Source organism: Camelus ferus, chromosome 13, assembly GCF_009834535.1.
Source record: "Camelus ferus isolate YT-003-E chromosome 13, BCGSAC_Cfer_1.0, whole genome shotgun sequence".
In the NCBI taxonomy this organism is placed as follows: Eukaryota; Metazoa; Chordata; class Mammalia; order Artiodactyla; family Camelidae; genus Camelus; species Camelus ferus.
Window position 1 is genome coordinate 10,084,402 of NC_045708.1, and position 25,809 is coordinate 10,110,210.

Here is a 25,809-nt window from a genome sequence, read left to right on the forward strand (position 1 = left end):
GGGAACCAGGGTCCTGCCTCTGCAGAGGGAGTGGTGTGGACAAGGGAGTCTCCCAGCACCAAGCCCCCCAGCCCAGGCTGCCCATCTCTTTTGGAGTGAAATCCCGCGTCTTGCTGGGTTGGGGACAAATGTCATTCCCTCCTGCAGTCTGACCACCTCCCGTTCTCTGTCATGGCCAGTCATGGGGCGCCTGCCTTCAATACGTGAATGGCAGGTTGGCATCTTTGCTGAACCAGGATGCTGACCCAAGCAGCTGTATCGCCTCTTTCCCAAGCAACCCTCAGGGTCCTGCAGTGCCTCCCCTCACAGGACAGTGTGGAGGTGCTGGGTTTTCTGCTGGAGGACACGTCTGTCCCCCTGTTTCACTCATGTGCACCATGGTGTGCTCTCCAGGGGGACCTTGGGCCTCTTCTCATGTTGCTTGGTCTGGAGGAACTCCCTGCTAAGAAGCGCAGTGTCCAGCCCCTGAGTTATGGTCAGGGTAGAGGGGGCGGGTTGCAGGGGTGAGGAGTTGGGAGAGAAACTGCTTTAGGAGACAAAACCAGGGGGCCCACGTGTTCAGCTGCTCTCCTTAGAGCTGGCCTGGGATCCGGGTGGCTCACATCCCCATCTCTCCTAGGAGCCACCTGCTCATACGTTGTGTTTCAAAAGGGTATTTGAGAAAGGCTGGAAGCCATCTCCTGACAGTGCCCGGAGAACTCCGGCCTGAAACATTGGGGGAGAAAATAGTTTTGGGGATCTGCTTTGATCTCTTGAGCCCCTTAGCGTCTTTGATTCTCCAGGGAGGAAGGTGATAAACCTTGGCAACCTCCTCTCCACTCACCATCTGCCTGAATGGTAAATATTCTGAAGACTCTGTTTCTGAAGCCAAAGCAGGTTTATTACGTAGGTTGCTTTGGGGCTGCTGTCACAAAGACCCCAAAACAGAGTGGCTTAAAGAATCTGTTCGTCTCTCTCCTGTAACCATCCCCAGGGCGCCGTTTCAGGCTGGTGGGCATCTCTGGGCATCTTTGGCCTGTGAGAGACCCGGAGAAAGATCTGAAATTCAGGGCCAGAGGCGTGGCCTTGCAGCTGTCCGTGACCTTGCAGCTGTCCGTGACCTTGCAGCCATCCATGGCCTTGCAGCTGTCCGTGACCTTGCAGCCGTGTGTGGCCTTGCAGCTGTGCGTGGCCGCAGGGACTGCTGGGAAATGTAGTTTCTAGCTGGACTGGAGGTGACGGGAGAGTGGACTTTGCTGGGCAGGGAGTCGGCTCTGTGATCGTGGGCTTCCCTGACCAGAGGTGTGACAGGAGCGTCAGAACACTCACATACTAGCTGAACCGGCTGTCTGTCCAACCGCCCACCAACCACCCCCCAGGAAGCCTGGGAAGTCGTCGAGCCCTCACCCAGGTGTCACAGCCCCTTCATGCATTCTCGGCAGTACATTTTACTCTTAAAGGCAGGTGGACACTTGGTTTCCGCTGGGGCCACTCAGGCAGTGTTCTGGGTGGTCTCTTCAGGCTGTCGCGGGCAGATGACATGGTTTATGGTCCAGCTGATGCCGCATGATCAGAAGTCACCGTGCCAAGCATGCACGCTCTCTCTGCACAACCTCCCAGCCATCCAGGCAGATCTCTGCAAGCCACCCTCAACTCCCAGCTTCCCAGGGGCCTCAAAACGTCTCCACCCTTCTTAGGAAGGAGACCTGGGTCTCGGGAATCTCCCACGAGGAAGTGCCGCTGGGCCTGGGGCCCTGTGACCTGATGTTCTTTGGTCTCGCCAAGCTTCGTGATCGGGAGAGAGTCGAGGCTGCCCCAGGAAGCAGCCAAATGCAGACTCAATAAATACCTCCTTTGCTGGTGTTTATTCCAGGGCAGAGAAACCTGCCTCCCATGTCCCTGGCCAGGGAAAGAACTCTCACCCGTACACCCCATTCTGGACCTGTGAGGAGGAGTACCTCTCTCTGCTGCTCCTGGAACAGATAGCCCCCTGTCTCCAGACCTCAGCGTCCTGTTCTGAGCGATGGGACAGTAACGGTGAATTACACGAGGTCACGTCTGTGAAGGCTGTTACTGTGAGGGGCATCCTGCTCTGTTTCGCCCACGGGGCACAGAGCCGTGCAGGCACTTCTTCCTAGCTGTGTGCTGTACCATTTCTTGTGCATCACCAAAGGTCTTCAGGGCCTTGCTCAGGGACCCAGAGATCCCCCTGGTGGGGGAGCTCCTTTGTCAGAACAATAATCTCATCAGTGAGGACTTGTCAGCTTTTGTTAAAGGAAAGCTTTGTCAAGCACCTACTGTGTGCCAGCACCGTTCCAAGCACTTAGTCTACCATTTACCCCAGCCCTGCTAGGAGGTGTTAACCCCTTTCACAGATGGAGACTGCCGAATGAAGTTCAGGGATCTTAAGTAACTTGGCCAGAGTGACAGAGCTTTTTAACAGCAGAGTCCACAACTTTTTTCATTGCATCAAACACCTCATCTTCCCTCTAGATGAGGTCACTGGGGATAAAGTCAGCCTGGACAAGAGAGATGGGAGTCCCTTCTAGCTCAGTAATGGGGACAGCAGACTCCGGAATCTGATCTGGACTTGAATCCCAGCTCTGTCACTTACTAGCTGTGTGACCTGGGGCGAATTCCTTAAACTCTCTGAACCAGAGTTCCTTTGCAGAGGGTAACAATAACAGTACCTGTTTTCCTTATAACTGGGGCCAATGATTGTAGCTACTTCACAGAGTTGTCATGAGAATTAAACAAGATACAAAGTGTTTGGCTCAGTGCCAAGTACCATGAGTGCAAATACTTAGTGATTATCAGATGAGAGGGGGCCTGGCAGACCTCCCTGGGTCTGCTTGGAGATGTGGGTCACCTGGTTCCCATTCGGGGTGGCCCTGACCTTAGACCCCCTGAGCCCATCTAAGCTCAAGGGAGCAGCATTCCCAAAAAGCAAGGAGGAGGGCACCTTCAGTGGCCTCGAACTTCCTGCCTGGCGGTCTGCAGAGTCATAAATAAGACACTTCCTCCCCAGCCACAGCGCGTGGTGAGTAAATTGCAGACAGATGTGAGCAGAAGGAGGCTGGGGCATGAAAAGGGATTTATATGCCCATAATGAGAAGGATGAGAATAAATGTACAAGCCGGGTGAGTGGCAGATGTTGGGCGACACTTGCTAGCACCCCTGCGGTGGGAAAATGCAGAGCCCCCGAAGGCTTCCACTCTGGCGGGTCCCCACCCTCCCACCCTCAGTCTTTGGTTTGGGGTTGGTTGAAACTGAGATTTTTCAGCACGTGAAAGGATTAGGAACCCAAGCAAACACCCGAAACATCAGTCCGTGGTTCCAACATCAAAGCAATGAAAAGAATCAAGTCCAGGGAGAAGAGGAATTTAGAAGGTTCCTTTATTTCTGTGGGGATGAGTCTGGGGACGTGTGGTTCATGATTTGGGTCTCATCGTGAGTTTAAAAGACAGAAGCCCTGAATGATTGTTTCATAACGAATGGTGTCGTTGCATGTATAAACTTACCCCAGAGTCCCAGGGTGACCCCCAGCCCTACACATGTAGTGAGCTTGTTGCCACGGGACCCTTTTGGGGTGTCTTGATTTCCCCAGGCCCCCTCAGTTTCACTGATCACTCTGGGAATCAGGGCATTACAGAAACAATGATTGTGAAAATTTGCTTCTTCCCATTTTTAATCACTTAACGGCATGTCGAGTGTGTTGAGCATTTTCCCACAACAATAAATACTCCTTGAAAACATAATTTTTAATGACTGCACAATGTTCTACCAAATGGAGGCACCGTAATTTATTTAGCTACTTTCCTATTATTGGACATTTAAGTTGTTTCCAGTTGTTTCGTTTCTTTCTTGCTGTTATGTGAACACTACACATTAAGGTCTGTGTAAATCTGTGAGTTTTTTAGGACAGCGTTTCCCAAAATTTCTGGTCTCTGGACCAGTTTACCCTCTTATAAAACTGATGACTCCAAGGAGCTTAGTTTATAAAGTTTAGATCCATTAATATTTACTATTTTAGAAAGTAAACTCAAAAACATGCCTAAATCTTCAACAATTGATTTTAAAATAACAGTAATAAACCCATTACAGGTTGGCATTATTTTTAATGGGGAAAAAAACCCTGTATTTTCCCCAACAATAAGATTTGATTGAGGGGAAAAAAACAGCATAGTTTCACAATTTTGCAAAAACTTTTTAATGTCTGACTTGATAGAAGACTGCTGAGTTCTCGTATCTGCTCCGTCAGTCAGGCTGTTGTGATTTGGTTGAAAATCTAGCATCACACAGATATGTAGTTGGAAGAGGGAGGAGTGTATTAATTGCCTTATTACATAATTATGGATATTTTTCTTTGACTCCATACTAAAACTCACCAAGTGGTAGTTTCTTAGAGGTTTGCTGCCGTGTGGAATCTGAAACCTCGTCCGGTGAAGGTTTTGTGCTCTGTTAGGGTGGACAAAACCGTTGGTCTAACTGGCACTTTGAATGGATGTTGTCCCCACACATGATTTCTTAATATCTAACATGGCTCGCTTGGGTCATATTGATTCACTGAATTATGTGAATCCTCCAAATGTTGACGTATTTCATTAATCCAACATCCAGAAGTCACATTTGTCAACCTCACCACCAATCTCATTAGAAAGCCTTTGAGTCTTGAGAAGCTGGTGAAGTCATAGTGGCAGGTCAGGTTTGCCCAAATTCTGATTTTTGCTCAAACGTTCAAGTTTTATCCCTCGCAACAAGCACTGTCACTTGTTTTCCTAGAACTAACAAGCTCACTTCCTTCACTTGTTAACTGAGTTCAGTAGGTTGCCAGATCCCATGGTTTGTATGTCAGTCATTCTTTCAAATACAAATGGTGTATTACAAAAAAGTGGCTAGTTTAGCTAGCAACTCAGACGGTTGCCCGAGTGATCTTCCTCGAGGTAGCCACTGTACTTCGGTATGCAGCGGAAGAGTTTTAAGTGTACCTCCCGTTTTATTAAAAGATACGTACTTGGTGATCAAGTTCTAATGGAGCTAATTATTTTTACCGCTTCATCAAGGATATTCTTAAGTAAAGCTGTCCCTCTTTTTTTCAACTTTGAGTGCATTGTGTAAAGGACGTAATGACTGCTGATACGGCTTGATGCCACTGCTCTGATTTCTGCTGAGATGTTAGCATTTTACCCAGCATTGCTTTTGCACCAATAGAGCAAATACTGACAGTTTTTTTTTTAAAGGCAAATAGCATTAGAGTTATTATGAAAATAATTTTCCTCTTAGAGCCCTTGAAATGTTATCGGTGGTGATTGTGGTGGTGACAGCTAGCGTTTTTGAGCCTCACACTTCAGCTCATTCAGCCTTCACAACTGATATGTGAGGTGGGCTATGAATGTGCCAAGATTACACAGCAGTGCCTGGTTGAGGCAGGTTCAGACTTCAGCAGGGCAGTTCTGGAGCCCTTGGGTGATGCTGGCAGGGACAGAGAGGGTATTACTGCAAGGGAAATAGCTTGAGCAAAGGCAGGAAGGCCAGCCTGTGTATGGGGGTGGGAAGGGAATCCCCCTACGGAGGCTTTGCAGTGGGGGAAGGTGGGAGACAATCATGGTGAACTTCAAAGGGCTGTACCCTGAAGTTTAGGGACCATGAGGTTTTGAGCAGGAGGAAGCAATGTGACGAGTAGGGTGTTTAAGATGTCCCCATTTCCCTTTCCCACCCTCTCCTTGCCTTTGCAGCCTTGTCTCTCCTTCTAGCATGTGGATGTACATGTTTCCTGGATGTGGGTCCTCTCCCTTCTCTGCCCTCTGGGTCTTTGCATTCTTCTTCCTTCTCCCCCATCCTCCCTTCTGATGGTCACTCTCCCTCCAAGTCCTGATTTAGGCTCTGCTTCCTCCAGAAACCTTTCTGGACCATCTCTACTTGATGGGTCCAGGGCCTGTGGTTGGCAGGATCCTACCCCTTCACCCCCAAGATGTCTACATCCTAACATCTAGAGCATGTGAATAGGGTAGGTTACGTGGCAAAAGAGAACTAAGGTTGTTAATCAGATGTACTTAAGATGGGGGATTCCCTGGTGGGCCCAGTGTAATCCCAGGGGTCCTTCAAAGTGGAAGAGGAGGCAGAAGAGTCAGAGTCAGAGAAGGTGATGTGACCCCAGAACAGAGGCTGGAGATTCAGCATGAGGACTCAACCCACCATTGCTGGTGTTGAAGATGGAGGAAGGGGCCATGAGCCGAGGAATGTGTGTGGCCTCTAGAGGCTGGAAAAGACAGAGACAGAGTCTCCCCTACAACCTCCAGAAGGATTGCAGTCCTGCCCACATCTTGATCTTAGCCTCCTGAAACCCATTTCAGACTTTTGACCTCCAGAATGATACGATACTAAATTTATATCGTGGGAAGTACTAAATGTGTGGTAATTTGTTACAGCAAGGAGGAGGAAATTCATAAGGGCCCTTCCTCCCTGGACTTCGCAGCCCTCGGTGCCGACCTCCGTCAGGACTCAGCACATGTGGGGGATGTTTGTGTCCTGTCGGGCTTGCCACTTGCCAGGCTCCTCCTGCTGGCATGGTACCCAGTGCAGAGCCAGCCTCGTTATCCCAACAAAGCCGATGATTGGTGAGCGCGGCATAGAAGAAGCAATGCCCAAGTTTTCTCTCTTTAGCACAAGAAATAAGGCCTGTCGGGGCCTTTTCGCTGCCTCAGAATGAGTCACCTGCCCTCCACTAAGCTCGTGGAAGGAACTGAGCCTTATTATTTAATTTGCTCATTCAACAAATGTTCCCTGAAAGCTTCCCCCACAGTAGAACCCGTGCCTGCGGCTCAGACAGTTCAAAGGCAGATCAGGCCCAGGCCCTGCCCAGAACCCAGTGACACACCTGAAACCCACAGCATAGTCAGTGCTATGGGTTGAATAACATATTTTTTAATGACCGACCAGGCCTGCTGACAAGAATCTCTGCCACAGATACTCTGCTTGAAGAGTTCCGGGCTGCAGAGAATGTCTTAGGCCTTGAGCAGCAGGGGACACCAGTGTCCTTTATGTTCCCAGCAGGTGTGGCCATGCCCCGGCTGCCTTTGCAGGTGTAACCAGGCCTGTAGACAGTGGGGAAGTAGGTGGCCCAAGTGGCTGTTGAATAGGACGATGTGTTGCTGAGGCTGGAGTGGCTCTGCCCACCTGCTTTCTTACACACACATCCTTGTCTCCAGTGCTGTGTGGGTTTGAAAAGCAACTTAGTGTTTCCTGTATCCCTTCCCACATCCACACTCCACTCTTTGTCTCATCCCTTCTGTCAAGGACTTGTTCATCTTCTGGGCAGCCTGTCACCTGGGTGGAATTCGTGTGCTCCTCTAAGACGTACACGGAAGCTACCACTGTTTCTTAGGCCATCTAGCCTGACACCCTGGGGGTGCTGCAGGCGGCCCACCCAGAGCCAGCCCCTCTGTCCCACAGCCCTGAGGTCGAAGACTCGGAGCTGGAACATCTTAGAATTTGGTGGAAGTGTCCAGAGAGTTTTAACTCTACCGACAGAACATCTTCCTAATATGCTACTGACTGCTTTTAACCATTAACATTCACCTTGAAGTCTTCTTAGACTCTAAATTCGATCCAGATGAAAGAAAGGTTCAGAATTTTTGCTGTTCTGTTGCATGGGCTGTGTGACTCTGGCAGGTTAGCCGCTTCACATGGGTGCTGGGTTCCCAAAAAAGAGCACATACCCTAATGCCCATATTTTTTAATAAATGTTTTCTCTGGAGTAGTTTGAGATTTCCAGAGAAGTTGCAGTGTCCCAGTATGTCCAGCTCCCCCATCCGCTGTATCTTAGATGCTGCAGCGCGTCGCACGGTTACTTTTCAAACCACCTCTTGTATCGTGTCTACTGGTGTCTCGCTGGCTAGAGCAAGTCACATGACAAGCCCTGAGTCATGTGGACGGAGACTCCGCAAGGCTGCGGTTCCAGGGAGGCAGGGCTCGTTGGCAGCCCTGACTGGATCCACTGCTGAGCGCATTTTAATAGAATCATGTCCAGAATCTGATTAGTGTCTGGGATTCTGGTGACTGACAACACGTGGCATCAACTTTGTCTCTTTTGACTCCTTTGATTTTTGTAGGTTTTTGTAACTAAGTGACTGATGTCCTCTCGCCTTGCCCTCATCTGGGGATTTTCCCACTGGCCCCTTGACTCTATGAGATGGAAAGGCAGTGTATCCAGTCTCCTCCCCTGGGGACCCCTTTGTCACCCTCCCTGCCTGCCCAGGCTGGAATCTTCCACGGCCTCCTGAACAAGTGCTCCTCTGTGGTCTTCTTCAATGCTTTGGGTCCAATTCTCGGTAGTCCACTGTGTGTTAATGTTCTGATTATGGCCATCTTCTGTGTATCCTGAGAAAAAGGAAATACATAGAACCCTCCAGGACTCATGCAACACAAATCTGACACTTATTTTGGAAGCAGGTACCAGCGCCCAATCTCTCTTCTCTATTCAGAAAATAACCTTATACACCCATTTTGTAGTTGGGATGACTGAGGGGTGAGCCCATAATAAATCGCTTTTGAGCAGTAATCATCCCAGCTGACATTTATTTAGCACTTGGACTATGCTGGGCACTCTCACTGCTCCTCCTGCATGAGCCCACCAACCCTTGTTAGGTGCGCGGTGTTAATTAGCCTCAGTTTCCCCATCTACAAAGTGGGGATGAAAGAGGTTAAGGATTTTTCTAGTCTCCTGGCCAGTAGACTTTCGAGTCAAGACTTGGTCTCCAATGACTCTGATTTCTAGACCTCTGTTCTTAGCAGATACTCTTTTGATGGTGGGGGTCTTAGGGGTGGTCCTAGCAGGGGAGAGGAGGGGAGTGAAGTGGGGACGAGAGGAGAAGGAGGAACAGATCTGGATCTGGAAGCACAGCATTCCTGGGTGTCGCTCAGGGGCCCCTTGAGGCCCCAGGATTTGTGGATTCATTCCTAGTCTTTGCTCTGAGGGTTGTCGCAGAGAATAAAGGCTTCAAGGCTAGTCTCTCAGACGCAAACCGGGAACTTCTGTCCCCAATCTGCTCTCCCTCCGCCGCTCAGTGAACACACTTCAGCCCCAGGAGATGCCAGTGGCCTCAGCCGCCGGATTTACGGTGTGAGCCAGGCCTGCAGACCTCGGGCCGCTGCTTTTAGTTAATCCCCACTCCCTTCCCGGGAAGGGTCTGAGATTGACTGGCTGAGAGAAGGGGAACAGAGTTCCGTGCAAGAGAAGCCAGGCTCTCGAGCTGCCTTTCAAAAGACATCGCCCGAGACCCAGTTCGACCCTGTTTGGCGCCGTGGCCTCCATCTCTGTGCAGGCCCACCTTACCGGCCTGGGGTCAGGACGTGGCCCTGAGTCGGTGGTGGGGAAGTAAAAGCCACGCTGGCCTCCATCCTGGGAGAGGAGCTTTGGCCTGAGCCGGGCCGGGTGGGAGGCAGTGGCAGTGGGCTCTTCAGAGCTGGTCCTCATTCTGCGGTGGCTGTGCTCGGCTGGGATGGGCTCTGGTCCGAGGCGGCTGTGGACACAGGGTCAAGTCTGACAGGGGGTCTCGGCTGTGACTCTCCTCAGCCCTGACTGGCTCCCTGGGGGATGCTGTCCCGGCCTCAGACAGGGATCTAGGGGTGAGCTTCCTTCCTGGCAGAGCCCTGGGGATGGTCAGATGGGAAAGGAGGAAGCAGGGCGTTGTGGGCCTCGAGTGGCACGTCTGGTAGCGGGTGGGGAGCAGGGGCAGCACCATTTCATGCACATGTAGCCAGTCTGCTCGGGGACCTCCTGGGCCAGCCCTGTGCTGAGCCCCCCATACACCTTATCTTCACCTTCTGAGAACAAGTCCATGATGCAGGTGGAGTTAGCCTGACTTGACAGTTGGGGAAACTGAGGTTCCAAGAGGTGCACACAGCCTTCAGGTCTCCGTGTTTGAACTTGAAGTCTCACGTCTGACACAGATCCCTTACTGCACAGCCTTCGTTTCTGACCAGTGGAAATGTCTTCAGTGTTGACAAAACCTTACCTAGAACTGCACTTACTTATTCATTCAGCAAACACTTGCTGAGGTCCTACTATTTGTCAGACATTGTTCTGGGCCCTTGGGGTGTATCTTTGAGCAAAATAGACAGACGGTCTGCTTCTCACGGATCTTATATTCTGGAAGGGGTGCTAATTACTGTGGCTGTGGAACAAACAGCCCCCAGATCTTACTGGCTCAAAACAGCCAGCATTTTTCTTATTGTTTCATGATTTTGTGTGTCAGAGGCTTGGCGGGGCTCCGCTGGGTGCTTCTTCAGTTCCACATGGTGTGGGGGCTCGGGGAGGTGGTCCCACAGTGAGGGGTTCTTCCACTGGAAGGTCCAAGACAGCCTCACTCACATGTCTGACGCCTTTGTGGGGTGCCTGGCCTCAGCTGGACTGACAACCACTTATGGCCTCTCCAGCATGGTAGTCTGATCTCCTACAGAGTCTCGGGGAGCCCACAGAAAGGGTTCCAGGAAATCAAGGAGCAAGCTGTAAGGCTTCCTCGTCTCTGACGCCACTTAGCGTCATTTCTGCCTCTTTCTGTTGGTGGCAGGCGGGCCACAAGGCCAGCCAGACTCCACCCCAGAAAAAGCACGTACGGAGGTATTAGTGTGTCCCCCTTTGCAAGAATGCCACCTGCCACACAGGGGAGGGAGGAGGCCAACCACAAACAGGGAACACGGAAAAACTAAACCGTGTGTTGGAAGACTGTAAGCACTACAGGGACCTAGAAATTTTACAGTGGAATGAGGCAGAACACAGCCTTTCCTCTCCTCGGTCTTCACTCACCTAGGAAATACACATCCACACAAAGACTTGTACCCAAATGGTCATAGCAGCTTTCTTCGTAATAGCCCAAACCTGGAAGCCGCCCAAAAGTCCATCGACAGATGAATGAGTGAACAGACTGGCACGCCCTGCAAGGGAATCCTACTCAGCGATAAAGCAACGAACTCTTGAGACGTTCAGCAGCCCACATGGTGGATCAGTGAATCTCAAAATAATTATGCTGAGTGACAGAGTCTAGAAAGAAAATAGTGTATCCTCTGAACTCTAGAAAATGAAAACTAATCTGTAGGGACAGAAAGGTCATGGGTGGCCTGGGGATGGGAGGAGGGGCAGGAGTGCAGCTTTCAAAGGGGGAGAGGAAACTTGCGGGGTGATGGGTGTGCTTCTGTCTTGATCGTGGTGATAGTTTTGCAGGTGTTTACATATGCCAGGTTATATCAGATGGTACCCATCACATATGTTCAGTTTGTTGTATGTCACTTGTTATCAATAAAGGTGTTTTCAGAAGAGTATGTGGTGCCTTAGGAATCCTGGGTACAGGGCATTCCGGAGTGGGGAGCATTCAGTCCCCCACAGGCCACATATAGGCGGTCTCTGGCTTAGCCTTCATGCTGGCCTCAGTGGATCACAGAGGGGACCCAGCCCCAGGTGGGCAGAGCCCTGTCCCGTTGGGGGCCCAGCACCCAGGGCCCCTGGGCTCCGGAAACAGACAGAGCCCAGCAAGATCCCAAGCTGCACGTGCCGTAGCTAGGGCGTCTAGGCCAGCTCTTTAAATAGCTGCAAACACACGGGCTGACCAGCGGCGGTGACAGAGGCTGCTAACAATCAGGCGAGTTTGGTGCCCAGAGTCTTATATGGGGGCACAAAAGGAGAAGAAGCATTTTTTGGGCACTGAGCTCAACACTCAGAACAGTTTAGAAAGGAGCAACCTCTTTTCTAGGGAAAGGGAAAAGATGCAGGTTGAACTCCAATGGCTCCATAACATTTTAAAAATTAATACTTAACATTTAATGTATAGGTAATTAATACCATTTGTATGTATTTATTGAATATTTTTATGGGCCTGGAATGCATGGGCTATAAATCCCATGAATTATCTCGGATAAGCCTCCCCATTTTTCAAATGAGAAGACTGAGAGACAGAGAAGCAGCTGCTGAGTGTGGAAGTGAAGCCAAGCAAAGGGTGCCTGGCTCTCGGACCTGGGGGATTTGGCTGCTAGTACCCTACGCAGCCCTGTGGGGAGCCTGCTGCTGTTTGTTTACGTGGTTAACAGGTTTTTAATGATGCATTATTTGCGATGTGCATCTTGGGGACAGGCTGGGCCCGTGCATCAGAGGCAGGGGGGCCTGCGGGAGCCGGCAGTCAGCAGTTAGGAGTCCAGGGGTCTCCACTAGTGCTGCCCGCAGCCTCTGCAGGCCTCATCAGGAAAGTGGGAGGGTTGGGCTGAGTGTTGTGATGAGCCCCTGTTGTGAAGGACCGTGAGCAGCATTCTCAGAATGCAGCAGGAGCAACCCAACCTCTGAAAAAGCCAGGACAGCAGCCTGGCGCTGCCCCCTGACTGCAGCAGTGGTAACAGACGTGCTGATGGAATGGCGTGTCTGTGGGTCTCACCAGCTGGGCCCCTGCCTGCCGGGGGGCCTGCCACTACACCCCAGCCCAGAGGGAAGCCTCAGGACCTACACCCCAGTGCCCGACCTGGCAGCTCTTAGCCGCTGACCTTTGCAGACTGTGGCTCCAGAGAACTTGCTTGCCCATGAAGACCTAGAAGTACCTTTCTGATACTTCCAGGCCCTGCCAGCAGAGTGGTGCCCAAGGAAAGGAAGGTCTTTAGCAAGCACTCATAGGCCCAGGCAGAAGGAGGCAGATGGCCCAGGACTGGTCAACTTCCCTGCCCCCTGCCAATCCCTCCTGGAAGAGGCCGGACCCGGCTCTCGCCGTTGGCTTTGCTTCCTAGCTGCCCTGGAGACGGGCCCCGGTACCTGCCAGCTCGAGGAGCGGGGATCATTCTGGTGCTGCTGACCCTTCTCTCTCCCACCCAGTCTTCAGCACTGGACTCAGCACATGGCAAGGGGCTCATAAACGGGCCTGAGGTGAAAGCGGAAGATGGAAAACAACGTGGAGTCTTTAGGACTGTCCCTTCCTCGGGGAGGTGGCTGTTGACTCAGCCTTGTCAGGCCGGGAGCACCTTGAGGCCAGGGTCTGAAGTGTATTTGTCTCTGCAGCTCTGTGATGGTCCGTTCCGGCTGCTGAGGCATGAGCAATGCGGGGGAAGCAGGGCCGAGCAGGGGAGACGCGTGCTGGGCCCCAGGGGCTGGCACCCAGGGGGTGTGCAGGAAGTCGACAGAGGGTGGGCTCACACCCTGCATGAACATGCCCACATCTGTCCAGAAGGTCCTATGAGTGGGCGGCGTCCCTCAGCCTGGCTTCCTGGTTACGTGAGCTGTTGGTGCCATCCTGATCTCCAACCTTTGTCACCTGCCAGCACGACCATGGCGTGCATGTCCTCCCTGCCCCTGAATCATTGCCGAGGCCCACGCCAGTGTCAGTCAAAAAAACGCACAGGTGCACCCCTTTCTTTCTTCTTCCTAGCTCAGGTGACTGCAGATGCAGGGAGAATCCCTTCCTTCAGGGGCAGAATGGGCTGGGATGGCCCTGGGCGGCACCCGGGGCAGAGGAACCCGGGGCTCAGGCCAGTCCTGCCGAAGCAAGGCCGCTTCCTGGCTGGAATTCCCAGAGGAAGGTGGCTTTGAAGAACGGCTGCAGAGGCTAAAAGCTCGCACACCACCCAGGACTGTGGGGGGCCCGCAGGGCAGACCTGTCGGCCTCCCAGCGGGCACGGCTGAGTGTTCCCGGCATCAGTTTCACTTCGCAGGTGCTGGGAGGTGCGTGTCGGCGCCTCGGGAGTGGTTTCCGCTCCAGGCAGAGTCTGTCTCTGCAAGGGCTTCTCCCTCCCTGCCCTTCCCCTCTCTGGCCAGTGGTTACTGAAGACCCCTTTCTCTCCCCTGACACTGCACTTTGCTGGCAGGGCCAGCATCGGGGTGGGGTCAGAACGCTGCTTCCAGATGGCCCGGGGCTCATGGGGGAGCGACTTCTCCAGAGTTTGGGGGCTTCAGAGGTCAGTGGGTGTTGTTTGGGAAGAACACTTACTGGCCGTTGGAGACGCTGGCTCCTGATGCAAGAGACTCAGCTGGTGGGTGGTCTGATTCTCAGAAGCACCTGCCAGCTTGATCGCTGTGATCATGGGGAAGAGGTTGGAGGTTTGTCGTCACATAGAAGGGGCTGTTTTGTCCCCTCGTCAGATGAGAAGTTGGTAGGTAGCCCCCTTCCCCTTTTCGGGGGTCTCCCATACCCACCCTCGAAGCAGTCTCCTTGTTCTGTTGGCTTGCCCTTCGTCTGAGAGGGTTTCTTCCTTCCTGTTCTTTCTGGAAGTCAGATCCCCGCCCCCAGCCCAGGCGGCCAGCAGCCACACAGGGCAGATTCTCTTGGTTGACCGATGGCCACCGCGTGTCCTGGAGCTTGTACGGGCTGGAGGCTCTGCTTGCCGTGAGGGCTGGGTGTCCAGGGTGGCATTGATCCTCTGCACGTGTGGGGGCTTTCCCAGGCAGAGGGGGGTTTCTGAACTGCTTCTCAAAGGGAGATAGGATGCCAAGGCACGGTGACCTCTGTCACTATTCATAGTTAGTAGTAAATGGAAAAGATGGTGAATAATTCAGGAGTGGAAGATACAGGGAGAGGTCAGTGCCCCCAAATGTGGGAACTTTGCCAGGTTAACACTCTACATGAATACCAGGAGCAGGGCCGGCAGAAAATTTCCTATTCAAACCAGACAATCAGGAGATATTTATACAGGGAAGGGGAGTGCCCCCTGTGGTTCTAGGTTCAGCCCAAATTTCTCTCTGGAAAGAAATGAATAGTGGAAAGGGGCCGTCCTTTACTGAGCACCTGCAAAGGGCCCTCCACCGGGAAAGCAGATGCCTCGCGTAATCCTCCCCACCATCCTGCAGAGATCCTTTCTGTTCTCCTTTTCTCCATGTGAAGAACGTTTAAGCTCAGAGACATCGTATGACAGACCCAAGGTCATGTGGGTGGTCGGCCAGGCTGGGGGTTCCCTAGACTTGAGCTCAAACAAGTTGCTCACCTCCCCTTCCCCACTGGTAGAACGTCCCCATTGAGATCATAATAGCACCTACCAAGTCTCTGTGAGATTAAATGAGATGACTCCTAAAAAGAGGTTAGAACAGTCAATATTTATTGATTAAATATCAGCCACTCTTATTTACTATTATTCTTTTACCAAGTTCAGAGTGGCCATACAATTTATTGTTCCAACTGAGAGAGTTTTGCAAGAGAAGGAGGGTCCTTTAAAAGTTGTCCTGGGACAATAGGAGCAAACTGGAACTGTCCCAGACAGTCAGGACTTAGAGCCCTTAACCAAACAGGCAGGAGCTGAGTAGGTGGCCCAGTGTCAGGCAGGTTCTCCAGGTCAGAGGACGGCATAAGCAGAGATGTGGAGGGTGGATGCTCATAGTGTGCACAGGTGGCCGCGAGGTGGACGGGGGGAGTAACGTGTCTCCACCTGCGCCCTGACCCCGTTGTCCAGAGAACATCCTTCCCTTGCTCCAGGTTCACCTGCATCTCTGTTCAGCATCATGATTTATGGGGGCACCACAGGCCACTCTATTCTTTATGGACCTGAAAAAGACACGATCCTTACCACGACTGAGAAGCATGGGGTGATGTCTCAGAAACCATTCTGATGCCCTGTTAGGCAGGAGGGAGCAGAGGTGGAGAAAGGAGCTGTTAAATCACGAAGCACATCCTCACGTGACACCAGAGGAACAAAGCTTTCGGATGGCGGCTCCGGCAGGAAGGACGAGGGAGATGGTGGGGAGGTGGGGGGTGGCTGCAGGAGGCTAACGTCTCCTGGCTGCATGGCTTTCATGTAAATCTCAGCAGAAGCATGTGAGGCCTTGAAAAGGCTGTGTTTCCAGGCAACCATCGTTACCCACCCACACGGTCCCCGTATGTCCCAGAGGAGCAAGGAGGATGTCCCTGGAGGGTCAGGTTGTTCCTAGAAGGGTCAGAGCAGCCTCCACTGTGCAACAGTGGGGTCTGAGAGGTGCTGGGGAAGATCTTCTCCCCCAGGGAGAGTGGGGAAGTAGCTGGGAGCTGTACGCCAGGCTCTGTGTGGGGGAGGGACACGCCCCAGCTAAGCTAGGGGGTGCGACCCAGACCCCTGTCCTTACTCCCAACCCTGAATGCTCACTGGGGTTCCTCACTTTTTACTGTCTTTGTGCCTGAAACAGGTTTCTAAAATCTGTAATGGAATCTTGAACCCAGTAGAGCAGTTCTGTACATAAAAGATTTCACCTCAAGAAGTATAGGCCATCATCAGTCTGTGGATTATCAATGTGTATTTTTAAGTGTTAGTGAGACTCCCACCAGCATAATGGAGTCTTTGTGCCAATTAGAAAAAAACACAGTAGACAGATTAGGAAAAGGCGCCCTTTACATTGAACACAGTCCTACCGCGCCATAGCCTGGTGCCTGGCGGGTGGCACCTGTGTGTGGCCGCATCCCTAGGGGGTTGCAGCCCTGTTACAGGGTTTGACAAGGGAGCAGAGAGGTGCCTCTGCTCCAGGTGGCTGCAGCCCTGCACTGAACTGCACAATGTGACAAACAGAACCCCAGCTGGATTTTATCCCTGACTCAGCTCACCTACCAGGCACTTTTGGGCAGTGTGCTAGCTGTGCAACTGTCCAGGGCAGTCATGGGTGCGCATCCTGGCCATCTTAACCAGTTGTGCTTGGCATGAGGAGCCATTCCCGCTTGATTGCATCTGAAGAGTTTTAGGGTGGAAAAGGTACAGCAATGCCTTTTCACTGAATTTTATACCACAGCCCAAGCTTGCTCAAACCATGATGCCCTAGAGATGGTGTGCCATCCAGGGCCCCTTTCTCACCGATGCTGGTCAGCCGGCCGAGGTCGAGAATGGGGCTGTCCCTGTGTGCCAGGCCCTCTGCATCCATGTCCCATCTGAGCCTCACCGCCGGCCTGGGAGATGACTTGTGTTATCGCCCCCTGGTGGTACAGAGGAGGTCACTGATGCTCTGGGCAGAAGGCACTCGCCTGGGACACACAGCTGCTTGGTGGGGCCAGGATCAGCACTCCGGCCCATTCTGGCTTTAGATCCTACACTCTTAACCGTCATAACCATAAAGACCACATTTGTCTGTTGACATCTGAAGCTTTCCTGAGCCCTTAAAATGCGTGTTTGGGTTGGGGTTGGGATGGTTGGGGCAGGACCTCCCCCCTGGTCCCCTCTGAGCTGGGGCTACTGTTTTCAGCACCCTGAGACCTTGGGGGACCCCTGGCACGGGGGCCATCTGGGAGTGGTGACCATGTAACGGCAGGGAGGGCTGAAAGGCACACACCTTTCCAGCACCTAAGTTCCTGAAGACACCCTCCTGTGGCCCAAGAGCTGGCGTGGAAGTGCAGGTGCTGACTCAGGAAGAAGTCCCCCTCAGTAACAACAGCCTGCACAGCACCCTCGGCCACACCCTCGGCCTCCCGCACAGAGCTCTGTGGAGGGAGCTCCTGGCCCCATGGCAGGAGCCTGGCTGCTTGTCCATGAGCATCAGAGCAAAAGGCCAGAACATTCCTTTTGCCTGTTGAAGGCAACAGGGAGCCTTTTTATTTTAATTCCAGAAATGAGAAGGGCATGCATGTTTCTGAGGTTTCTCTAGACACCCAGAGGATTCCTTCCCCCGCCCCAGGGGGCAGAGTTTCATCCTGGGCACCGTTTGACTGCATAGTTCATACCAGGGTGGGTGGGCGTGGTGAGGCTGTATGCTCACCCTCCCCCACCTTAACGCCATCTGCGACGCCCAGCTTGGCACGTTCAGGATGAGCCCTGGACTTGGCTCCAGGGCCAGAGCCTTGGTCCCAGGGCTGAAAGAGGATGCAGTAGATTAAGAGGGTTGTTGAAAATGCAAATTAAAGCAACCCGGAGGTATCACTGATCATCTCTTAGTCTGGCAGAAATCCAAAAATCCCATGCCCGCGCTCTTGGCACACCTGCAGGGAATGGTACGCTCACACGTGGTTGGTGGAAACACTGGATGGCGTGACCCCAGGGGAGGGAAATTTAGGTACAGCTTGCAAAATCACATACGCATTGACCCTCTGACTCAGCAGGCCCGCTTCTCGGGGATTTACCCTGAGGATAAAAAATACCACGAATGTGAAGCAAGTTACTGTTCACTCCACAGAATACACTGAGAGGCTTCAAAGCAGGGAAGAATAGGAGGCGGATCTCGAAGTTTATCTGGTAGATTTGTTGACAGTGCTTTTGGGTGTGATAACCTTGGAATTATCTTGTTATTATGGATGGAGCAGATGAGTAAATACATACGGTCAGGTACCAGGGTTCTGTCTGTGGGAGAAGGGAATGTGGAATAGAGGCCGGTGTTGGATCAGAGCTGGGGCATCAGTCTGCAATTTTGATGATAAATATGTATGATTTACAAGTCGTAACCATGGAAGGGGCAAAGAAGCCGCGCCCCCCAGTAGTGGTGCGTACACCTTGCACCTGCAACGCTGTTTCTCAGCGCTGTTCCCCAGGAGAAGGAGCCAGGGCCCCTTAGACAAGTGGAGGGGTCCAGGTGTGGGGCAGTGGGAAGTCCCAGAGTGTGACTAGAACATCTTGTCGTTCTCGAAAGCAGGAATGCATCCAAAGACAGACGGTCGGAAAGATCCAGGCACTGGCTGTCAGAGGCTCCCGCTGACGAGGGCAGGACAGTTGGAACGTCCAAAAGAAGAATGAGAGAAATAGATTAAGGAAGGAGGGGAATGGAGCAGAAAAGAGAAGCCCTAGTTAATAAAGGTGGATTTCACTGAAAATCACCAGTAAGGGACAAACGGTTGTCATGGGCCTCCTGTAGGTTGAGAGGCCCCAGCATCACCTGTGGATTAGCTGGGTTGGGGGCAGGGCAGCTTCCACGTCATGAAAGACCCACAGAAGGCCAGGGGGAGACTCAGGAGCCAGGACAACTCACTGCGGTGCGTGACCCGGGATCTTGGGCTGGGGCGTGAAAAAGCCACCGAAGCAGAACGCAGGGAGACGCTTGCGTGCAGGCTGTGTTAGGTGATATTGTCGCGTCAGTGGTCGGGCAGGGAAGCACAGCAGTAGCCGGCTGTGAGACTCGGAGCTCCCCGGACGGGCCCCTGAACCTGGGTGCTGCTGGTCTGGGGGGCTCCGGCAGCTTCACGGCCCTGCACTGGCCAAGCGCCGGGAACAGCTGTTAATCCCCGTTTGCAGATCGGAAGCTCGTGTACAGTGATGTTACTTGTCTTTATGAATATTTTAATATTAAAGCAGCAAATCCTGGAAAGTGCTGACCTGCAGCTTTTCTTGGTTGGTGCGATCCAGGCAGTTTCTCAGGCCCGCTTGGTGCCAGCCTGAGCAAGTGTCGCCAAAGGCGAAGGGCTTCAACATGGCGCCCACATCCCTCCCTGAATGGAGGTCACAAGACCCCAAGGGGATAAACTGTCATCCTATTTTGATGTCACTTCAGGAAAGGAGCTCAGCTCAGAGTCTCAGGGAAGAGGCCACTGTGTGCTGGGAGTGGGGGGCTGAGGGAACCCTGACGGGGCCCTGCTGGTCCCACGCACCTTGCCTGCGCTCACCCAGCTGAGCAGGTGGTAGGTCCTGGATGACCAGTGGCTGCTGCTCCTTTTCTCTGGTCAATTTAATCAAACTCACACTGGCAGGCGCTCTGCCAGGGATGGGAAACGCAGGTAGTCATTCATTCCAGAAATACCCTTGACCCTTGGCCACATGCCAGGCCGAGGACTAGGTGCCCAGGGTATCATGGAAAGCAGGACAAACTCTGCAGCCCCCTTGCAGCCCAGCAGTTTAGAAGGGAATCAGGTAATAACTTAGTGAGCAAACAAGAAAAAGATGAGATTAGTATGTGCTGTGAAGGATCAGATGGGGAGGCGCGGAAGCCCAGGGGAGTGTGTGACTCCTTTGCATGCAGTGGCCAGAGAAGGCCTCTCTGGAGCAGGGACCTTTAACCCAAAACAGAGGCCGCAGAGGCAACCAGTGTAGCTGGAGGGCACAGGGTGCGGAGGGGATATGGGACTTTGCAGTCCTAGTGAGGAGTTTGGACTTCATTATACACATGGCAGGATGCGCTGGTTTTAAGGAAACAACTCACCAGGATTTGCCTTTTGAAGCTGCCCCTCTGGCTGCTGCATTGACAATGGCGGGGAGAGGGTGGGGAGGCTATCGCAGGCCTCCCGCAGGACAAGTTCAAGAATCCAGAGGACTTGCTGGCAAATGAGGTGTGGGAGAGAGAAGACAACTCCTGGGAATGGGGCTTGGGCACCTGGTGCAGAGTGGTTTCCCCTCCAGCCTGAGGGTGCTGGGGAGCCATTGCAGGGTGGGGGTGGGGGCAGAGTGGAAGCAGGGAAACCAGCTGTGAGCAGGATGGAAGGGCGGGGGAGGGAGCGCGGAGGATTGCGGGCAGGTGGTTCCCCTCTCAGAGGAAGCAGGCGCTGCAGGCAGGGCCTGTTTCCTCCTTGCATTTGGCCTCAGGCCCCATGACTGAGGGTCCTACACCATCACCTCCATCTCTGCCTCCTCCTGGCTTTCCCCACACCCCCTGAGGGGAGGGAGAATGCATCTCGGTTTCCTTTCCCACCCAGCCCGTTCTGCTCTGCCAGCAGGAGCAGAGCTGGGACTCACTTAAGGAAAGAGGTCTGCCCAGCAGCTCGGCCCTGCCCAGTCCTGCTGGAGGGAATTGTAATTAAAAACGGGGCGGCTGCACTTAGAGTAATGACATGCTACCCTCAGAATTGCTGTCCTCGGCTCTGGTTTTCCTGATGCCAGAAAATCCGATAACCCCAGGTTACGTTCAGTCCGGATACGGTGCCGATTGGATTTGTAAACTCCATCCAGTGTGTAGTGGTCTGACCACTACCTGCAGCTGTCACTCAGCCAGCAGACATGCGGTTCCCAAGGGCCACCCTGGGCCTGGGCGGAGTCAGACGCACAGCTCAGCACCAGAGGCCACTGAACTGAGGAAGGGCTGGCTGCAGGCCACTGCCCGCAGGGCCTCCTGACCCCCAGGTGCTAATGCGTGCGAGACCGCCTCCCCTCGCCTCGGCTCTGGGGTCCCCCAGGTGACCGTCATCTGGGACAGCAAGCCTTCCCAGAGGCTCGTGCACCTCACCTTCCCAGCCAGCTCGGAGGAGCACAGGTTAGCATCTTTTAGTGACTCCAGATCACCCTGGGAAGATGCATTTTCATATTTGGGAAAATAAGATTATACAATCTTTTTTTTTAATCGAAATATAGCTGATTCATAATATTGTGTTAGTTTCTGGTGGACAGCATAGTGATTCAGTTTTACATATATATTCTTTTTCATATTCTTCTTCATTATAGGTTATTACCAGCTATTATTTCCCTGTGTTACACAGTAGAGCCTTGTTGTTTATCTATTTTTGTATCTAGCAGTAAGGTTATACCGTCTTTTTGTTTTTGCTCGTTTCTCTTTCCCCCTCCTCCCAGACCGTGGATTGTCACTGGTCTGTTGTCACTGGGCCTTCTCCTGGCATCGATGGAGACAGTACCGTGGGGAGGCTGGGGTCATAGGCTCTGGTTTCAAATCCTGGCTCTGGTGCATTGTATCTGCAAAACCTTGGGCCAGTCCCTCAGCCCCTCTGAAAGTCAGTCTATTCATCTGTGAAGTGGGGATGAAACTAGGACCTGCCGGACACGCGGGCTGTGAGGATGGACTGTCACTTCAGCCAGCTGCCTTAGGCACAAGCAGCCCCCACGACTGAAGTGACCCCTCGTTCTTAGTACGTCCTCGCCCACCCTGCCATGCTTCAGACCCAGCACGGAGCAGGCCCTGGGCCAGCGAGGCCAGTGCCCCCGCAGCAGTGCTTAGCAGCATGGAGAGTTCTCCTTGGGTGGCAGGAGGAGGCTGAGTCGTCAGGGAAGGTGGGGGCTTGGGCCTGTGCACTTGACCCTGGGAGGTGGCCGGCAGGTCCCGGAAGGGCAGCTGCCTGGGCAGGAAAGGAGGAGCTGGAGCTGGTTGTGTGTCTTTCCAGTGAGACCGGAGCCCCGTGCAACGCCTTCAGGTGCATTCCTGCTGTGCTGAGTGAGATGTGACCCTCCCAGGATCCTTGGAGGTGCCGGCACAGGGCTGGGCCCGTCTGTCCTGTTTGACAGCAAGGAAGCCTCTGCCCAGGGTCTCACGTGACTTTTCCACGAGGTTCCCTGCAGAGCCTGGCTGGCATCCACTATTTCCCGTCCCAATTCCATTAAACCAGAGCCCAGGGGATAACCTCCCTGAGCTATGCTTCTGTCCCCAACCTTTGTTGTTGGAAAGAGGCCAAATCCAACACACTTACTCCCCACAGCTGCGCGGAGGATAAAGCAGGGGCCTGGCAGGAGGGGCTGGATGGGTCTCTTCTCTCCCCACCAGTTCCGCTCCTCGCTCCTCTCTTCCTGCCTTCAACATCGTGTGCACCTCTTGCTAGAAGCCCTCTCCTGCCCAGCCCGAGCACCTTGGGCGTCTCAGGCACAGTCGCCGATTTTAATTTACCTTCGTTTATTCCAGGCTGTAAAACTGGTGACACACAAGCTATGTTCTCTTGAGCCTGCGTGCTGCTTTAAAATTTTTTTAAATGTGTTGCCACCATTTAAAAGTTGGAAATTATCTACAGAGTGAATTTCCACCTTCTCTTGGGAAATGAGCAGGTCTGGCCGCCCCGAGCCTGTGCTGCCCGGGCCAGCAGTCAGCTGGACCTGAGGGGAGGTTAGTCTGCAGCCCTCCACACCCCCGTGGCCCCTTCTGCCTGGCCCCCTCTTTATACCCCGGGCGGCGACCCCAGGATGCTCGTCAGTTTCCAGCCTCTTGCTGACAGCAGCGCAGGCTTAGTGCGCTGGGCTTTTCTCCTCAGTCCCCCACAGTGTCCAGCGCCTTTGACATGCGGTCACTGGGCTGGCTTTCCAATCCCCCTTTCTTTGAAGCCAGGTTCTCTCTCTCTCCCCTTGCTGACCTTCGTCCCCCTCCTACTCCCATGCCCCTCCCCCCGCCCAGACCGGCAAGTGCTGTGACTCACACCTTTCCTTTTGCCCCCTGAGTCCTTCTCTGGTGGCTGCATTCTAGCACCCTGAGCATGTGGCTGAGTCATCACCATCTCACCAGGACCCAGCTCAGGGCCTGGCCTACAGCGGGTGCTCCGGGACTGGAAAAGGCTTGAACGAGATGTTGAGAGAGCTACCGGGCCCCCTCCTGCCCTCCCCTCTGGGTTTCAGAGGGAGACAGAGACACCCTGGCTGTGCTGCCTTGGGGTGGAGAGAAGTCTTGTAGCAAAGTGCTGGGTACAGCACCCTCCAGGGGGCCTGCAGGTCAGGCAGGGAGATGATGGACAGGGAGCCACTCGCCAGCGGCCGGGCCTGTGTACTTCCTCCTGTGCTTCCTCCTGTCCGCCCTCCCTCCCGCCAGCCTCCAGAGGAAGGGCTGATCTTCCCAGAGAGGAAGGCATCCTGGGACAATCTGGGACATGGGAGCCCCGCCTCCTGGTGCCCCAGGGCCTTGCGTGTGAGGCTCTGGGAGGGAGGTTCATTTGTTCTGTGTCACCTGGCTCCTGCCTCCGACTGACCTCAGCTCTGGAGCCAGCCTGGCCACTCTGCCCTGTCTGCTCCTCAGATACCCTCAGGCCATTCCTGCCTGGGGGCCCTTTTCACTTTGCTGGTCCCTCAGCTGGAATTTTCTTCCCCAGCATTCCTGCCTCCTGGAGCGCCCAGGTCCTCAGCATCCACAGCCTCAGCTTGAATGTCACCCCCTCAGATAGGTCCTTGGAGCTTCTTCTCCAAGGAGACCTGTGCTGCCCCGCTCGCGCCCCATCCCCCAGGAATCCTCAGCGTCAGCCTTAAATGCTCCCTTTATATGGCTTATTCCACAGTTTCTGACCATTTTCTGTGTTTGGGCTCAGAGTTATTTGCTGTCAGCTGCAGGAGGGCAGAAGGGTTGTGTCTGACTTCCTCTGCTCTGTCCCCGGCGGCACTCACTTAGAAGGTAGTGGGTTCTCCTCGGTCAAGCTGTGCTGGAAGAATGGATGGTGAGTAGACAGAAGCTGACTTGGGTCGGCCCCCTGAGGGTGTAGGACCAGGGCCTGAGCTAGGCGTTAGCAGCAGAGCCTGGAACCTCATGGGCTGACCAGGACCGCACAGAGCAAAGGCATCGAGCAGACGTCATCAAATCCCAGCCCAGCCACTTCATTGCTGTGTGGCTTTGGGCAAGTTACTTAACCTCTCTCAGCTCCAGCTTCCTCATCTATGAAATGGGGGTAGTACATTCCAACTCGAGGGGCTTACTAATGCAGTAATGTATGTGAGGAGTCTGGGACATAACACTGGGACAGGATAAGCATACAGTAAGTTGTTACCCAATAGTGAGACTGATTTCAAGTGTGTTTAGTTTGGAGTGAAGCAGACAGGAGGTAGAAATGTGCGTCTGTGCTCACAAGGCTTGGATCCCCTCCAGCTCTTTTACCCTGTCCTCCTTGCTCCCCCAAGGACCAGAACTCCTCCGGAGGCTTCCCCAGCCAGCAGGAGGCAGAGCCAGGACTGGACACTCCCCAGCTATTAGCTGACTGGCTGATGGGTTTTGTGGTTTTGTGGCTGAAGGTGCTCCAGAGATCGGCCGGCGTGGGCTTGGGGATTACCTGCAGTATCTCTGCTCCTTCTCCCTGTACCAGCCCAAAGATAATAAGGATGTTCTAACTTCTAGTGGGAAGACAGCTGGAGGGAGCCCATCCAGAGGACTGGGGCTGTGGGTGGTGTGGAGTAGATGGGAAACTGAGGTGTGGCACTGTTCTTGGCCAAACGCCATACCTGATTCGATGCATTCAATCCTCACAACACCCCATGAGGCAGGTGCTTTCATGGGCTCCACGTTACAGACGAAGAGGCCCAGAGAGGCAAAGATCTCCATCTGGGGAGAGCCCGCACAAACTGTTGGGCTCAAGGACTTGCATGTTCAACCACCCTGAATCCTGCTGGGAGCAACCGTCAACTAGTATTTGACAAGTTTGTGTGTTGAACCTGGCCGCAATTAGGGTAGTAAAGTAGAAAGGACACTGGTCTTAGAGTCAGATGGAGCTGCTTGAAATCCCAGGTCTTACTGCTGGGTGACTTTAGGCAAGTCACTTCGCTTCTCTGTCATTTTACCGTTAGGACAATGGCCATAAAAATGCCCCTTTGGCAGGGTTGTTCAGAGGATGGAACAGGGAGTGTGTGAAGGCTTCCCCTCTCCTCCAAGGCATGCCACAAGGGTTTGTTTATTCTCTTTCTCCAGGGTTTCCTCCCACCCCGCGCCTCCAGGCCCAGGCACTGGCCCCTGTCCAGAGCCTGACCTTGGCCTTGAGATCCAAGAGGACTTCGGAAATGGCTTTGGCTGCTCCAGTCGAGGGAGCTGCCCTGATCTGCTTGCAGATCGGAATCTCCGGGCCCCCTTGCCAGGCTTTTCATGTTGCTGCTTTATTTCACAAGAGCCCCGGTGTTTGTTTAGCGATGAGGTGGTATTTTTAGAACTTAAAAGTAATTCAGCTCTTCGAGGAACAAATCTGTGAACGTAGCCCCAGCCGGAGCCAGGCCTGGACTGGAGGCCTGTGGGCGTGCTGCCCCGGCTCTCCCCACCCTCACGCCCTGCTCCCCTTGGGCCTTCCTGTCGGATGCAGGACACCCCCAGTCTGCCTTGTCCAGCTTGACTCCTTCCTTTCCCGCTGGTCTGGGCCCTGGGGATGCTGGTGGGGGCACCACAATCCCAGCATGTGGTGTGCTGAGTAATGCCCCCCCAAAAGATGTCTACGTGTTGATCTCTGGAACATGTGAATATGTGACCATATATGGAAGAAGCCACTTTACAGGTGTGATTAAATGAAGGCTCTTGAAACGGGGCGATTACCCCAGATTATCCAGTGGTCCAGGACAACCACA

General features: G+C 53.4%; 1 protein-coding gene across 7 annotated transcripts in view; it reads left to right on the top strand.

Annotated features, from left to right (window-relative positions):
* The window catches only part of KAZN (kazrin, periplakin interacting protein), a 992,786-nt gene that overhangs the window by 888,310 nt on the left and 78,667 nt on the right, over positions 1-25,809 (top strand). The window lies entirely within an intron of this gene.